Source organism: Parasteatoda tepidariorum, chromosome 6, assembly GCF_982258835.1.
Source record: "Parasteatoda tepidariorum strain Cologne lab strain chromosome 6, Ptep-v5.0, whole genome shotgun sequence".
Classification (NCBI taxonomy): domain Eukaryota; kingdom Metazoa; phylum Arthropoda; class Arachnida; order Araneae; family Theridiidae; genus Parasteatoda; species Parasteatoda tepidariorum.
The window spans coordinates 72,456,782-72,462,927 of NC_141760.1; the positions used below are offsets into that span (position 1 = coordinate 72,456,782).

Genomic DNA, 6,146 nt, shown 5'->3' on the forward strand with positions numbered 1-6,146 from the left:
AAAATACAATTAATTAAATTTAAGATAAAATCTTAATCAAAATTTTAGATGCAGATAATAAAATCAAAAATATTTTAAAATTGCTGGTTTGATTTTTAAAATACTCAATTAAATAAAAATCTGTTTGTCAATTAAAATATAAAACATATTATAAGTATTAAACCAATAAATTCATTTTAACAGCATTAATATTTTCGGAAAAAATTTCACATTTTTTCAACATACACTATTCTTGTATTTAATTGTATTATATTATCATTATCTTATCTGTATTACAAAAATAAAAGTTAAAGCTATTTAATTTATATAGATTCGCTATGATTAAGACGTATTATTTGAGTATTTATAACATTGTAGGGCAAATATTTTACTTTAATATATAATTCTTAATATTTCAAAAAAACTTTTTTTTTTAAATTTTATCAATTGCATAAAGTAAAAAATCAAACTGCGAGGTATATAAAATAAAAATATAAGTATATATTTTACAGAATCAGTACAAAGGTATTTAAATTGTATTCGATTTGATTCTTTAATAATTTTATATTTTATTAATAAGTAATAATGCTAATAACATGCCTTTAAAGAAGAAAATACTCGCCATAACTATTAGTTAATTGAAATAACACATTATTCTTTTATAAAATAAAACAAAGCAATTCAAATTTTTAATATAGACATTTCTTTAAAACTAAAAAGACAAAATTCCACATGAACAAACAAAATAATGAGCAATTTAAAATATAACGGGACAAGGACAATTATTTTTTTGGCATTTTCTTAATATGAAATTTTATTGTACTCGTTTGGAGTCCATTTATCTCTGCTGATTCTCTGTCAATTCTTTCCGCCATTCTCTATTGCGTTCTTCAACAGGTAAGCAATCTAATTTAAAGCATAATTTCGACAGCCAATCAAAATCAAAAGTGACATAAAGGTCGCAAGGAAAAGAGTGACGTTACTTTAGCTAGTTAGTCTAGGGCAGGGGTGGCGAACCTTTATACACCAAAGTGCCATTTTTTCTAGAGAATTGTTTGATGAGATCATAGACGTGCCGTCAAATAATTTTGACTTCGTGATTATTGGGAAAATAATAATACTAAATACTATCAACTCAAAACTCTTTATTTACATTGAAAAAAAAAAAAACTTTTGCAATGTCTCAGTTATACGCGTAATTCAACTTAAAGTAACACCAGTGTGACTTCTACACTCTAAAAACTGTACCTCTGATTTCAGAGGCACAGGCTAAATGTACCGTGTATTTTCTCGCGTATGTGCCTTTAAAAATGAGAGGCACCACAAGAAATTAAAGGCACCAAAGCAAACGCCAGTCAATGCGCGGTACGAAAAGACTTTCGTGCCTCTCAAATTCGCTTCATTTCTTTTTCTTCGGTACGATCATGTAACGGAGAACAAGCGTATGCGCACATCAGTGAAAAATTTTATGACGAAATACGTTTTCTGTCCCCTCTCAGCCACGCTACCGATGGAAGAAGTTTTCTACAAATGTGTTCTATTGATGTTATAAAAATGCTTGAATTTGGTAAGTTTAATACTTATCTTATTTTTATATTAATTCCTAAGTAACGACGGCATCTTTTTTATTAATACATTTCAATTTTTATTAGTGAATTATTAATGCTACAAATCTTATAAAAATGTTTAAACGAGAGAGCTAACCCTAGTTATGTTTACATTTCTGTTGTAGTTGTATTATTTATGTTTTATCATTATAATATTAAGAGGAATGTTTTTAAAGTGCCCTATATTTGTTCTGTAGTGTTTGATTATAATTTTGTATGAGGTTTTCAATGTGGCGATTGCTATGAATAAGAAATCATTTTTATTTGAAATACCAATTTGCTTTTTTGTTTATCTTAGTTTACATTCGAGAGCTATCACAGAAATTCTCTCACAGAATGATTGAATAATTTAAAAAACAACGAAGAATGTTTTCGAATTTTTATTACAATTATGAAAAGTATACTTTCAATCATTAGCTATTTTAGAAAACAATTGACATTGATATCTAATTATAATTATTTCAAACTGTTACTAAACTTACAGTTGATATAAACCTGAAGAAAAAAATAAGATTATGCTTTATTTATATTTTAAATATGGTGTAAGCATGGGAGAAAAAGGCAATCTTCTAATGATTTATAAATTTTTAATTAGTTATTATTTTTTTTGAAAAAGTAATGTTTAAAAATGTTTTAATCTAACATCACAGCTTTCAGTGTATAATTTCAAACTTTAGTTTTGAATTTATGACTCAAAATAGATAACATGGGATATATAATTATTTACGACTGTGAAACTCCTTTTAAAAATTTTAACATTTCAAATTGAAATTTAATTTATTTGATTTTTAAAAAGGATTAATAGCTTGCTCCAGGGTGCTCTTGTGGCACAGCTGGTTAAATTATCTTTCACACTGCTTATTAGAGAACTAGGGTAATGAGTTAGATCCTGGCAATGTATAAAACAACTGGCGTGGCGTGTTTGCATATAAATTCTGCCACAACTGAAAGTTCTCTCATTGGTTATCGTGCAGAAGATTCAAACGAGCTAGCTCAAGCGGAGTCCTCTTTATCTGACCAGTATCAAAATTACATGGCATTTTAACCATGGCCGTTAAAAAGTAAAGCACTAGAAATAGGATTTTTGGTCATGGTTGAGTGATGGGCAGTGATGAGTACCTTGCTCTTTGTTTAAAATAATATAATGCCAAGTACTTAACAGCTTGAACTTTTTAAAAAATATTAAAGTATTGTTAACTAGAGCAGTTTAATTTACATAATTTTGATATCAATAACTATATATAAAAAATAAAAAAATTATTTGCATAACATTTATTGGATCACAAATGGATTAGATATGCAGAATCGCTGTTGTGTCACTGGCATTTTCCAAGATAAATTCTTAATGCTTTATCGATATATACTGAATAATTTATTAAAAAAATATTTGGTACTTCATATTCAATGCTCAACACTTTATACTCCATGTTTTCTTGCTACGAAAAGCTACCTAGTAAAACTTTCTAATTCAGCATCAGTGATAATAATTTTTAAGAAACTTTTATTTTTTTTTATTGTTATTGCTACCTTACCTGTGTTACTTAGAACAACATTATCAAAAAACTTTTATTAATCTATAACTAATGCTTTTCCTGAACTGTAGTAAAAAAAATATGAAGCGAAGCAATTTTGATAACAATATTTAGAAAGAAAATATATACTGATTATATGTGTATAAACTTGATACAGTGAATTTTTTTTTTTTTTTTTTTTTTTTGCTCTCTGAAAGGCAATTTAATGTTTGTGTAATCTAAATTTATATTATTAGTATAACTAAATGATTAATAGTTTGTTTTTTGCTGTTACTTTCTGTCTTGACTGTGTTCCAGTAAATGCAAAAAAATGTTTTTAATTATTAAATATTTTTATAAATAATAATTATTTTTATAAATAATTACTTTTCGATTTACATTTGAATTTTCTTTGTTGACTCCAATTTTGTTTTGTGTTAAAAACAATCCTTACACTTTCTTATGTATTTAAGCTTAGATAGATTTACACTTTTTTTTTCTTTAACATGTTGAATGCCACACTAATTTTACATGGCTTGCCCGTCTGGCCAAAATGATTTTTTCAGTATATAAACCATTTTAGTAATAATAATAATATAAAAAAAAATTAGAGCATTAAAAATTTGTTCGAATTATGTGTTTCGAATAATCTAGGTTTCGCCGTTCATCGGTGACCCCAGTGGCGCTACGAAAAAACTCAGCACCAATCACCGGTGACCCCTATGGCATTCAACGTGTTAAATTAGTTCAATAATATTATATATAAAAATTATTTTAGCTAAATCTATTCTTAATGTAATAAAATCTTCATGAATGTATTTGTGTACATTGTGATAGAAACTTTTAACTACTTATTCAAATAAAATACTCTTACATTGATAAGTCCTGTTTTAAATGTTCTAGCCGAGCTGAATGCATGATAAAGCACTTACATGGAGAGGAAAACCACTAAGCCTGCTACAGTTAGTCTGGCGTCCAGGGGACTCAAACCCATGATCCAACTACCTCTGAGGGTATTTTACATCAGCACTGTGGTCAATGCTAAACTATAAATAATGTGGATGCTGTGGGAAGGATTTGATCAGGCCTCCTCTGCAAATGCTTTGCCCATGTACCTCCCCCGGCAAAGTGTTTAACTTGAGCATTTTTTCTTCCGGATACAACCTTTAAATGTCCGTTGCTATTTCTCCGAATTATTGTGATTCTGTATTAATAACTAGTGAAAACTAAAAGAAAGAAAAATGTGTGTCATTTGATTTTTTTCAAAATTTGGAAAATGTTTTAATAAAAGTTCTCTGCGAAACATGTGGACTTTTTTTAATAAGAGTCTGCATTAAACGAATCTTACCATCTCCAAGTAAAATTGACTTACAGTTGTTCCACTCTGTAAAGCAAATTTATCTATATGTTATCACCTTTTACTATGATATTTTATTTTCTCATTATAGTGCTAATTTTTTTTAATTTTGTTTTATTTTAAACTATAATTTTTGTAAATTTGGTTTAGGCTATTCTCACTGGTTAAATTACTCATTGTATTAAGTATGTTTACCATTATAATTTTGCTTCCGGTGTTGTGTTTTCTTTTTTTACCTGCACTTTTTCTTTATTGACCTTTAATTATGATATTACTATATATATATACATAGCCTATACTAAGTATTTCAAATTATTTGCCAGATTTTAAAATTCTTAGCCAAAGGAAAATGTTAGAAATTTTTTATGATAGATTTTTTCTGTAGGAAACTTTTAAACATAATACAAATTTATTATAAATTAATTATTTTATAAAAATGCAAATAGAAATTTAGAGTCATTTTGCTGTTGGGGAGGAGTAAACATGCAATGAATGGGGGAGAGATTGAAAAATGCAGATGTTTTATCGTGTTTGAGGGGAGGAAATAAACATAGATTGAGGTTTATTTTTGGCAACATATTAGATTAATGTAGTAATATAAAGATAAACCTGAATCGACGCTATGTTCTGCGTTATTAAATTAGTGCATATATTATTGTCATGAAAAAATATTTTTTCTGCTAAAATAATCTGCATCTTGTTTTTCGTTTGAAAACAGCTTTCGCCAATACTTTCCCCCAAAAGGGAACAAGGTCTTTTTTCTTCAATTGTAAACTAGCCATTGTACATTTTCTCTATGAATTAGTTTTATTTTGTACATTAGATTGTTGTAATCAAGTTTAAGTTAAAATAATTTTTATTTTAATAATATTTATAAAACAAATGCATGTATAATGATTGGGGATAAAAATGCGGAATTTCACGATTTTTAAAATGCTATAAAAAATAAAAATTCTGAAACAAGCTTTCAAAAAAAATTGCAAAATGCTTTTCATATATTCAGAGCTCAAATAAAATTGTCAATTAAATAATATTAAGTACAGTTAGTTCTAAAAAAATTGAAAGCTAATGTTCCCAAAATGGGAATGATGGCGCCTAATGGGTTAATATGCTTCGCCAAAATCAGGCTTTTAAAAAAAAATTCATTTCAATAGAAAGAAATCTTTGATTTTACACTTGTAAAGTCATTTGATTAAACATATTTGATGTTATAAAACATACAAATTGTTCAAAATCTACATCTATAATTTTAAAATATTGTGAAAGTTCTATGTTTTTCCATATTTGTGTGCAACTGTTACTAAATTATGTAATATTGTTCTTTATGTTTGAAAATAAAAGATATTAGATTTCATGATATTTAGTGTTTAATTTTGATTCTTATAAAGCTATTTTATTAAATCTCTAAATATTTAAAAAATATCTAAATTTATAAGAAATTTCCATTTTGAGGATACTTTTTGGAAAAAAAAATCCATGAATTATATTGACTTGGAATAAGCAGAAATAAATATTATTTTTTTATACCTATATCTGATTAGAAAAATATCATTGTAATTGTTGAAGTATCATTAAACGCTAGAGCAGGTCGTATTACAGAGGACAGATTTCCTGGAGGTTTCTCTATAGAAAAAGTCATATTTTTAGATTTCATTTTTCAAAAACAATCTGACCGATTCTGTTTAAATTTTG

The 6,146-nt window shown here is 26.8% G+C and overlaps 1 long non-coding RNA gene across 1 annotated transcript; it reads left to right on the forward strand.

Moving 5' to 3' along the window:
- Window positions 1-1,423: 1,423 nt before the first annotated feature.
- LOC147808108 (uncharacterized) lies at window positions 1,424-4,400 on the forward strand. Its single transcript, XR_015434726.1, has 2 exons — window positions 1,424-1,546; window positions 4,001-4,400. It is a non-coding gene; the product is annotated as an uncharacterized LOC147808108 (long non-coding RNA).
- The last annotated feature ends 1,746 nt before the right edge of the window (window positions 4,401-6,146 follow it).